Genomic DNA, 12,622 nt, shown 5'->3' with positions numbered 1-12,622 from the left:
TCATTTGGAGTGACTTTTATATTTGTGGTTTTGTATAACCAGAGGCAGATTCAGGTTCAACACCCTGTTCTTGTTGGTTTAAATTATTCACATTTCCTGGGATATTTTCTTAGAACTTGTCCACAATCCTCGCACAATTCAATCAGATGTCAAGATGTGGATGTTGCGTTTTGTATGAGTTACACAAAAGAGTAGGCAAATCATCCTGTACCCCTCAAAAACTCTCAAATAAAGATAGCAGGGCATAATTATAATGCAGAATTTTAGATTGGCATAAATCATAATTGCTTTATAATACAGATTGAAACAGACATTTTTGGGTCATCAGGTACAAGAATAATTCATCTTACTAACAAAATGGAGACGAAAAGGAGATGGTGTCTTGCGCTGATAGTTCTAGAATTGTCTTTCCTTTAAAGTGGTGTGAATTTGGGGAAAGGGGACCATCGTATATGTGTTGATCGTCGTGGAGTGTGATTTATCCCTCCAATTTGTCCAAAAACTTGAAAGGAAGAACAAATGTAATAGTGGTCAGTGGGGTAATACAATTGTGTAATGTCTCGCCACTATATACAACAGGGGACATATGTCTCCTTAGGAAATGAGAAGGGGAGTGTCTCACATTCGTCTTACATAGGATAGTGTAGACGTACGCCTATCAAGGTTTCTTTTATCCCCACAATAGAAAGTGCTCAAAATGGATGTCATTCTCTGGTGAATGTATAATTGATAATGTGCTTACACAAAGCTTACATGTGGTTCCATATGTTGAAAATGTGTAAAGGTATCAAAACAGTACCATCACCACTCCAATAGAAAAAGTGACATACATGTAAGTGATGCTCACACTTTGGCTTACACTCATGTGGAAGGGATCAAGCACATCAAGGTTTCTTTAGATCCTCTTGATTTAAAGCATGTCTTTGGTACTTTATAAGACTTATAAAGTACCAAAGACATCCTTAAAAGCAAGAGGTTGACGTTGTGCATGTTGACCTTTTGATGTCCACCTATTGACTATCGTCCTAGACATTGTCTGCTAGGCATACGGATACACCAAATATCAGTGAATATGAATGTCAGTAGCATAAACTATCCACCAGGTGGCATTTGGGTTCCAAGTACCTAACAAGTAGTGCTAGTGCACCAAAACAGCTATCCAATATCTATCCTGGGCTGAACATTGTTCATTACAAATTCTATGTTACTTTATTATTTAGTAACAGTTATTTATGTAGTGCACACATATTCCGCAGTGTTTTACATAGAATAGTTGAACATTCACATCAGTCCCTGCCCCAGTGGAGCTTACAATCTATATTCCCTTCCTCATGTACATGCACACACATTAATTCTAGGTTTAATTTTTGTTGGGAACCAATTAACCTACTAGTGTATTTTTGGAGTGTGAGAGGAAGTCCACGCAAGCACGGAGAGAATACCGCAACACTCCTGTGAAATACCTCTTTGTAAATGAATGTGCTTGCTGTGCTAATGGACGGGTGCACATTCTTTTGCACCTGTGCAAATATGTCCAAAATTCTTAGTAACAGGCTCACCATCTAATGATTTTTGCACTGGACTCAAGTTATCGCAGGACTTACTTGGTGCTGTGATGAAACCAACCCTCCCCTAACAGGATTAGGCACGCTTGTGTTTTCCCTGTAACTTTCAGTGCATTTTAGCTTGGCCAGCATTTCTCTTGGCACTTCCATGAAACAGCCGGTTTCCACCCCCACAATCACCATGCATACGGACAGCGAATAGAAAAAGTAACAGGACTGGACCACAGCCAAGCATCAGGCACACGTATTGCGGCCAATACGCGTGCGCAGTTCATCGATAATAGACCTCCGTAAAAATTTGCAGCTGTGCAAACAGGTCTGAATCTGACCCTTAGACCTCATGGAGCCCTAGGCAAGATACCAGTTTGAAGCCCTCCTCCCTCAAACAATCCTATACTTTTGCTGCTGATCGCAGGCGGCATCGATAGAGTACCTATACATGTGCACAGTCTACCAATAAATACTCAGCTGCGTGAACATCGGTGTTGCGTCAAATCTGAATCACGTACAGTGGATGAAACCATTTTGTGTGTCCAAGCATTTTTTATCTTATCATAGGGAGTGTGGGTAGGTCAGTGTGATGTCATGATGTCACGCGGTAGCCTTGCAATATTCTTAGAATGTTTTGAATGGCCCTTTATAGGGCCCCTTGGGGACCTTCTGGGCCCTAGGCAGGCGTCTAGGTTTCATGGTGAAAAATCCGACTCTGGATCAAATACTGGTGATAGTACTTAATAGCTCTATACTCAACACATTTTCTGCACAGAAATGCAGTGTGTTTTGTTACTGCTATGGTCATTGTGGAAATGGTCATTGCCTGAAATATTGGTGTGTTGGGGCTAATGTGTAATTAATCAGCACAGTCTCCTGGTGCATCCTAGTTGCATTGAGCTACGATTAATGGTGCCCACATGCGCACCGATCCCGGCGGTGCGATGCTATGCGATGGGGTGCGCGATCACGTGGCACCTCATCGCACAGTACAAAAAGTATGTGCTGCACATACTTTTTATCGCATAGCATCGCATCGCATGCACAAGGCATACGATGCGATGCTATGTGTGCTAGTTAAGCACAGAACGCACGCCGGGATCGATGCGTCTGTGGGCACCTTAAGATGCATTTTCAGCAACAACAAAAAAAAATACACCTGCGTTGCACAGGCCTTGGAATCTTATTTCCACCAAGCATCTTACCCTGCATGAAGTACAGTATTGAGGCTAGATACATATATGAGAACCAGGGCCAAACCGGCTCACAGGAGTACAGGGGAAACCCCGGCCCCCACCACCTCTAGTGATCAGGTTCCAAACTGTGGACTCGAGTTATACAATATGCATATGCTACCTTATACTGCACAGGATTATGGTACTATACATTGCGGATATTAATATGGTACAATATTGTACATGCCATAGCTGTAGTTATATGGGGGAAATGTAACAGGATGAGAGAATCAGAAAGTGAGAGATTTGGTAAGAAATCTCTATTTTTTTTTAAAGTGGCAATCATTTACACTTCAAAATCAAACTGGTTTTGCAGTGTAATTGATTGCCACTTTAAAAATAACTAGAGCTTTCTTATCAAATCTCTCACTTTCTGAATCTCTCATTCTCTTACATTTCCCTCTACATTTTTATCAAAGGTCCCAATCTATGCTCTCTCTAATGGTTAAGCAAATCAATGTGGTGGCTAAAGATACCCCCTGTGTAGACTGGCCACACCCCTAAGCATGGTGCTCCTACCACTGCATCTCCCCAGTAGGCTCTTTATGCCCCAGTCCTACACTGATGAGGACACAGCTATCATTTCTTTTTCGCATTGTAGAAAATGTTAATATCTGTCTCTTTTAGAAGCATTAGGAAATGTACCCCATGGTATTAATGCCAGTTATCGGATTCACTTAAGGTAATTTAAGGACATTGTTCACAATGTTTTCTTGTTTCTGTTTATATCAAGAATTCTTAACAGTTACAATTATTTTTGTGTTGAATTCGTTAACTAAATTCCAGAATCCACAATTGTATTCAACTTTGCTACTACTGTATGTTACTGAACTGATTATTGTTACCAGCTTACATTAACCTACACACACAGTGAAATACAGTGGCGGCTCTTACCCTTGTGGAGGAAGGGGGCTGCCACGATGCTGGCCCCCCCTCCATTGCCACCACCACTGCTCTCTATTCCTTTATGGTGCCTATAACATGGGCAAGAGCTTTTGCTGCCATCTCTGGCCCAGCAAAGCTCCTTAGTGGTGGCCCTACAGTCTTCCATCCCCAGAATAATAAGAATTTGGGCACCTGGTGGGCCCATAGGGCTCTAGGCAACTGCTTATATTAACTTGCGGAAAACAACCCCTTAGGATTCCCAGGTAGATCCAAATGAGTCAGATCACCAGATATGTTTTTGTTGTCGGAGATGCCACCTCAATTGCTACAAATGAACTGTTTCTGGCAAAACAAATGGGGGGACCCCTTCCTGCGCTAGTAGAATAGAAGCAGCACCTCTGAAGGGTCCTCTGTTAGACAAGACCCAAACAATAGAAATGGAAAAAAGGGGGGGGATCAGAGTGCGCTAGTATACAATCAATACAGCTTTGAAAATTAGATATTTAATATAAAATATAAAATGTACAAATATATATAATGTACAGAAATAAAACAAGCCCTTATTAGGGTATCACAAGTACACAAATGGTGAACAGACATAAATAATAATTGCTCAGTTCAGGAGATCTTGATCACAAATAGGTGGCCCAACGCGTTTCGTCATATCATGACTTCATCAGGGGCGAATATTGCAATCGGCAGTAACTGTAAATTGTAATAATACATAACATCAATAATAAATTCATACAGAAATGTCAAAAGAACAAGAGGAGGAGATGGAAGTGGAGAAGCAATGACCAAGATGGATGACCCATGGTACACATAGTGAAGTTACCCATAAACACCACGTGGTGATTAATAATTATACACATACCTATATGTGTTCTATACACAAAAAATCTCCGGAGCTTGGTGTCTCAGAGTCAGTCCGGTATGTTTCCAACAATCTATATAGATTTTTTCAAAACATCACAATCTGACCCATATACTTAGTGTAAACAAACTTCATAGGTAGAGATGTTTTACATACCGGAATAGTACAAGGAATGTTCCTAGTATAGCATAAGTGATCAAAAATTTTGCCAGATGAACAGAATCGTCAAAAAATCTAATGGTAGAATCATCTCAGTTTTAGTACATAATAACAGTCCAGAGAAAACATGCAAGTTAATTTCTCAGGCTAAACTTAAACAAAGGAAAATACTTACTAGCAGAGAGTTTTGAAGCAGTCACATACAGCAGGGGTTCACCAGTGTGAATGATTACCCTGTGTCTCCAGTGTGTTTATATAGCCCAGGGAGTGTGACATCACTTCCGGGTTTTTAATTAACCAAAAAAGATGCTGTAAAAGGTCATTCTAAATATTTAATTATAATGAGGCAACAATGCAGCACTAAACCACCTTATTATCTGCTGAATGAATCCTAAATAGAGCCAAGAATACTATCCTAAATTATGTTCTGAAGCCGGTGGAACGCATAATCACTGGCTTGCGTTCCATCTGGCGGCCATTTTGAAAGAAGGAAGACGGAAGTGTGAACATATTTGTGGAACGCAAAGTGCGTTCCATAGCGTGGATATGACGTCCCGCTAATAGGGTTGCTTCAAAAAAAGGCGGAACGCTAACTTTGCGTTGTACTTAGTGAATGAGTATCACATTCTTTATTATTACAAGTGTGGGGGGTGGTATATATATATTAAGCATATATGCCCGGCACTCTGCTTGGTGATTAGCAACTTGTGTGGTGCGCTGGATCCCCAATGGGATAAATAGTCATTCAACTTGGTCACAGGCACTTGCAGCATTCATCATTTGTAATCCCAAGGGAAATAAAGAAACCAACTCGGGTGAGTTATGCCAACGTTTCGGGTACTTGACCCTTTATCAAGACATGAAGAAAAAAAGTGACAGGTACTTACATTTATAGTAGAATCATATGAACAAACACCCAGTGCAAAAAATCAAAGCAACTCCCAGTAAGTGCGCCAAAACCCGGAGCTCCTATGACGTCATCCGTGCGCCTCTGTGTCTGTCAGATTAGTCAGAGCCGGGGGGCGTGACAGGGGGAGATCGTGCTACCTAAACCAAAAAATAAAAATAAATAGAATAAAAACAGCATGTGTCAATATACACAGTTACAAGTAACAGAGGAATGCCAGAACGATGCCGTGAGGCTGCAGTCAAATACATACAAAAGTGCAAACTGTTGCAATGTCAGTGTGTCGGATGTGGCTCACTCGGGGGTCAGTGTGGTCAGCGGCGGTGCTGCGGGGGTCAGTGTGGTCAGCGCCGGATAGCTGCGGCATTCATGCCTTTTGTTCGCATTAATGACCCGTTCATTACGTTAATTGTTTCACATTAGCCAGTTAATTGGCTTTGATCTTGAGCACAGCCGCTGACCACACTGACCCGCGCAGCACCGCCGCTGACCACACTGACCCCCGAGTGAGCCACATCCGACACACTGACATTACAACAGTTTGCACTTTTGTATGTATTTGACTGCAGCCTCACGGCATCGTTCTGGCATTCCTCTGTTACTTGTAACTGTGTATATTGACACATGCTGTTTTTATTCTATTTATTTATTTATTATTTACCAAGTTGAATGACTATATATATATATATATACGCAGCAAACAACTCCACAGGAGAGACGGATTCCCCCTTGCCATATATATATATATATATATATATATATATATATATATTATATATATACCTAAGCCTACAGAAGAGTGTAAATTAGAATTTAGGCAGTGTAAAATATGGTTGAATATCTGGATGTAACACGATTTTGAGACAGATTGAATGTAGGAAATAAAGTACAGTTCAGAGTCAAGGATGACTTCTAGGCAACGAACTTGTGGGGTAGGATCGATTGTTGTGTTGTGAATAATGATACAGATATCAGGTTAGTAAATACTGTTGGTCAGTGGAAGTATAGTCAATTCTGCTTTGGAGATTACTAAATTTGAAGTGGCGAGATGACATCAAAGATCAACCGGCAGAAAGGCATTCAGTGACATGCACCAATATGGTTGGTGACATATCTGGGGAGGAAATCCAAAAGACACGAAGAGATGTGGTATAGATTAAGAAAAGTAGAGAACCTAAAACTGAGCCTTGTGTACTCCATCTGATAGAAGTAGCGAAGAGTAGGGGGGATTCCTAGAATCTGACACTGAAAGAATGATTATATGAGTAGGATGAGAACCAAAAAAGGGCTGTGTCCTGAAGACCTGCACATTGTAGGATTTGTATGAAAAGAGAATGCTTAATAGTATCAAATGTAGCAGAGAGATCTCAAAAAATAAGTGAGACTTAGCAGTCACCAGGTCTTTCACTACTTTAGTCAGTGCTTTCTCTATGGAAAGTTGGAAATAAAAGCCTGACTGAAGTGGGTCCAATAAGTGTGTGAGGTACAGTATGTAGGCAAGTCTTTCAACTAAGTTGGAGGAGCATGGGACAATAATCACTAGGCCCTGCTCCCAAAATGCTGTGAGTCATTGGTCTGCGGATAGGAAGCCAGGCTAAATAGAGCCAGTCTGCATCATTTAGCCGTGCCCCCTCCATATGGCACTGCATTTGCCTTTATAATCTCCTCATCCTTCTCCGTTTACTAGAAAGTGGGCAAAATGCAGGAGATCAGATAACACTTATGGAGGAGCCGGACAGTCGTGACCCGGGATTGAATATCCTCCTTAAAGTCTCCTCTCCAGCAGAAGCTGGTAATTTAGCGCTACTGCTGGGGAGATGCGGGTGGTTCGGAGGTATCCGTGAGCATTGCCTGCCTTTCTGGGGGGGTGGGAGGGTGACCCAATTTTCGGGAGGCTCCCGGCCATTCCAGGAGGGTAGGCAACCCTGAGTTACATCCCTTTCTCTTTTGTTTCAGGTTTCAAGATAGCTTTTGTTAAATTGACTGCAGTATTTCAACTTCTTTCAGTTTGTGAAGTATTACAGTAAATAGAATATAGTGAAGAACAGAACTAGTATTTCCAGTGTAGAGGGAATGTATAACATAAGGGATTGATGAGACCAGAGTGAATTCCTGATTGCTTTACTCTTTCTTTTAGGTTATTGTAGTTGTGTTAAACAAGCCTGTTAAAAGGTGCCAAAGGTGACGTTTGAGAAGATGGAATTCTCTAGATGCTTTTAAGGATATTGTGCTGCTCCTTCCAGTTTCAAGGACATTTTTAAATTATTTTTAATGTATGTTGAAGAGAAATAGCAAAGCGAGAAACATTTCTTATTGTTTTTCACATTTTTAGTTCAAGTTTGAAGATTGTCTCAAGAGCTTCTCTGGAAACACAGTTATCTAATTCAATAAAGTTTAAAGTGAGTGGATGATTACAACAGTTTATGCAGGCAAATTGGAGAGGGGGTGAAGGTTCAGGAATGGAAAGCAATATCTAAGTGAAAGGTATTCAAACTCAAAGAAAATGCATTACTATGTCAAAGATGTTCTAGTTAACCGAGATAAAGACAATGTAAAAACCCTTCACAATCTGTAAACCGAAATGTTGCTACAGGCCCACAAAGTTATAGTCCCCCCCCCCCCCCCAGCTAACCAGTGTTAAGTGCAGCTTATGCACCTAGAACCGGATATACCAGGGTGCAAAATGGACACATTTTCCCCATAGACTATAATGGGCCCATTAATTCAGACCCACCATAGGTTCTGACACTTGCCATTGGCCTTCTGGGCGTTCTTATCTTCTGGTAGCTAAACGTCTCCCCTTCCATAAGAACCCAGATCTGAGTGGATTGGACTACCAAACCCGGAGAAAAAAATGCTTTAAGCCATTAAGCCAGGGGTTCCCATTCTTTTTCAAATCACGGCACCCTAGAGTATCAGAATTTTTCCACGGCACCCCTAGGCCCAAATAAATATATATAAAATGAAGTAGATTGTGTTTATATGTGCTTATTTGGTTCAGTTATATGTTAAATGGCAGGATTTGCTTCTGATTGTACACATTTTATGATTGGAAGCCACCAGCACTGGTTTTGTCCATAAATAATTGATCATAAATAATTTGAATTGGTCCTGGTCCACCAACCCGTGGCACCCCTGCAAGTGTCCCGAGGCACCCCAGGGAGCCACGGCACACAGTTTGGGAACCACTGCATTAAGCCATAGGTTGAGCTATAGCAATTCTATAGCAATGTGAGTATTCACCAGTACTGCTGCCACTGTAACACTGCTGCACTACATAATTAGAGAAGGACATATTATTGTTTCAACCAGCAGCTCATTGGAATTGTTGGCTATGGGACATAAATGCTCATACAACTTCCCCATTGTCCATGTTTTAGCTAGCATAATGAGATACTGGCTGGTTACCCACACCTCTCCCCTCCCCTTTCCCCATCCCCCATCCCCCCTCCCCTTGGAGACTGCGCTTTTCAGTCAAGGAAGCCTGTGTGAATACTGTAAATTGCATCCAAGTCCCCTAGCCAGAAACCCCTGCAAGCAGACAATTGGAAGGTCGCTTGCTGCTTCCCTTGCTGATATCACATAAACTAGTCAGTCTGCCCCAAAAGCCAGGAGTCTCCTATTTTGTATGGTACAAGTCTTGCGTCTCTAGGACACCTAGAACTGGAGTTATCAGGGTGCAAATTGGACACATTTTTCCCATAGACTATAATGGGCCCATTAATTCAGCCCCACCATGGGTTCTTATGCTTGCCATTAGCCTTGTGGGGGTCTCATAAAAGTAGGGTTCATATCTTCTTATAGCTAAATGACTCCCCTTCCATAAGAACCTAGTTCTGAGCTGACTGGACCACCAAAACACGGAGAAATTCAGCTTTAAGTGCATTTTAATTTATCCATAGGGTTCAGCTATAGCAATTTTATAGCAGCGTGCTTTTACACCAACACTGCTGACACTGTAACACATGCTGGACTATATAATTAGAGAAGGGCAGACGGACCCCAGCAAGGGAAGTGGCAGCAACCGTGGGTGGGGTCCCCTCCAATTGTCCGCCCAGCTTGCAGGGGATTCTGGCTTCCTCTGCAGCCAGGGCGCCATTGCCGGACTGCAGGAAGGTGATGGTGAGCAAGGTTGTTAAGCTCCTGCCAGGTGCTAAGCTCCCTGTTGCACAGCAGGTGTGCCCAAACCTGGACAGCAGTATAAGTAGGGGACTTGAGCTACGGGTTGATCACTGCAGCGTCTGTGCCTTTGCCAGCAGCCCCTGTGTGTTAACTGGCGTAATGAGATGCACCTTCAGCACTCCCCTTAGATATGTAAAACTTAGGCCATTGATCGCTCCATAGATGTGGGCTTCAATGAAGCCCTGGTTCAGGCTTGGTAGCCATTTTGTTAACCTGCTAGGTGCATGAGTCTGGCCTGCTATGGACAGTATGGTGACTGTATGCTCGCTGTATCCTCATAGCCCTTATGTGTTTTAAATAGCGTAATGAGATGCATGTACAGAAGTGCCCATATACAGTAAATGCATAACCTAGGCCAGTGATGGCTAACCTTGACACTCCAGCTGTTGTTGAACTACGCATCCCAGCATGCCCTACATCATTTTTAGCATGGCCAAATATCAAAACTATAGCAGAGCATGCTGGGATGTGTAGTTCAACAACAGCTGGAGTGTCAAGTTTAGCCATCACTGACCTATGCAATAGCATTTTCTGAGAAAAAAGTCTACTGTATTTAACATACAGTACTGTACAGTAAAGTAGTATCTATAAATGTATGAATGCTAGACTATAAACATAGAGAGAGAAAAAAAACATCACTTAGCACCTAGAGAATCAAACCCGGGTCTCCGAGCATGGAGAGCAGCACACTTATCTACTAGCCTACAACACCTGGTGATAGCGACCTGTGCTCATGAGTGTATATACAGAATGATCCCATGCCATCAGTTATTCTTACTAAGGGAACTGCAGTACATTATGTTTATGAAATAATTTGCCTAAGGGACCCGGACGCTCCACCTGACCACTTTACATTATATGGCTCATTTGCCTGAGCTTGTATTGTACTGTACTGTACAGTTGGAGCCACAGCGCCGTTCACCGATAATCAGATACAGAAGCGTCTCAAACGCAACCGCATCCGGCTTCAGCATCTTGATCCTTTTGAGGTTCCTGCGCCGGTCTTCTGATTGCAGTCAGGATGCTATTGTTGGTATATTATACACAAGCATTCTGTGCCCTTGGATGGTAACCACATCCTGTGCGCAGAGGTACTGGTTAGTGTAGCAGGGTCAGTAATGTAGTGGGGGGTATAGAGGAGACAGTATTGTAGTGGTGGGTATAGCAGGGTCATTTATGTAGTGGGGGTGCAGAGAAGACAGTAATGTAGTGATGGGTATAGAGGAAACAGTTATGTAGTGGTGGGTATAGAGGGGTCAGTAATGTAGTTGTGGGTACAGTGGTATTAGTAATACAATAGCAGGTAGAGTGGGATCAGTAATGTAGAGGCAGGTATATGGGGGACAATAATGTAGTGATGGGTATAGAGGATAAAGTAATGTAGTTGCGGGTATAGAGGGGTCTGACTCAGATGACAAAGAAGTACAGATGCAACTGCAGTTAGGCACAAGGAAAACCGCAACTGTGTCCAAACCAGAAACAGTCCTTATGAGGGGTAATCCCACCCCCTCAACAGACTCCACCACCTCAAAAGACCCCGCCCATTAGGGCTGCTACCTTACTTTTCTTAAAACAGGGTTGCAAACCCTCCCGGAATGGCAGGGAGGGTCCCGAAAATCGGGTCACCCTCCCGGCTCCCCGGAAAGGTGGGCAACCCTCCCGGATTCTTTGTCCCCCCACTCCCCCCCCCCCCTGATTGCGGCTTCCCCCCCCCCTGACCGCGGCGTACATTACCGTACCTGCACTGATCTCGGGGGTGGGGCTAAAGCATCATAATCGCGTCATTTAGCCCCGCCCCCTCCACCAAGAGATAGGCAAATTGAGTAACGTTCCTTCATGGGGCGGGGCTTAATGATGTCACGTTTAAGCCCCCCCAAACTCCTGCTGAAAGTCTCCTCTCCGGGCTTCTCCCGGAGAGGGACTTTTAAAAGTCGGCAACCCTGAATTAAAATGTGTAAATACTTCCAGCAAAACCAGTGTATCGAACACACAGTAGAGCACCCAATTAACATTATGCCACACATAGACCCCAGTTCATATTTTGCTACAGTGTTCCCACACTGGTGATGTATTGTATACAGTATGGCCTCTGTTTTATCACCACCCCAGGTGGAGTCTAAATTCCCCTGGGGTATCTACCATATAGAAGTTTGAAGGGACTGAAGCTTGGGGTACCTCCCAAACTGCAAATATCAAATATGGTAGAAGTAGGTCCCAATCCTGCTTTTCCTGAGACCCTGCCCTTTTTATAATTTGTTTAAGGGTCTAGTGAAAGCATCTGTCTGTGTATGTGAAACTGATGTAGAAATACGATCCACCCCTAATGACACAGATCCTTCATTAATTTAGAGACAAAAGAGTACCCTCGTCCATCAGAACCTCTTGATATTCTTTGGCAATACTGCTAGACTTCATATTATGTAGTGGTATGGCCTCTGGGTATCTGGTGGCATAGTCAACCACTACCATGTATGTACTAAAGCCCACAAGCAAATTTCTCCATTGGACCTATCAAATCCATCCCAATTTGCTTAAAAAGGCAAGGAGATGAAAGGTTGTCTTTTGACACACTGGACATTCCTGACAATATTTCTTCACTGCCATGTGAATGCCAGGCCAAAATAACCTTAACTGAAGAACCTTATCTGCATATGCTGGAGAGTTTTTATCTGGGCTAGCTTTGCCAATTGAGTTCTAGGAGGCTCAGACTAGTTCAGCCACCAATCATGGAATCCTGGGCTTTACTGGGGTCCGTCGTTCCCACCCTGCTGAGTATAACCTTTTTTAGTACAGGATAGTGGCTCGACTCAGCCACTGTCAAAAC

This window comes from Crinia signifera, chromosome 6 (genome assembly GCF_055691185.1).
Source record: "Crinia signifera chromosome 6, ASM5569118v1, whole genome shotgun sequence".
NCBI classification, from domain to species: domain Eukaryota; kingdom Metazoa; phylum Chordata; class Amphibia; order Anura; family Myobatrachidae; genus Crinia; species Crinia signifera.
Note: the sequence above shows the minus strand (reverse complement) of the source record.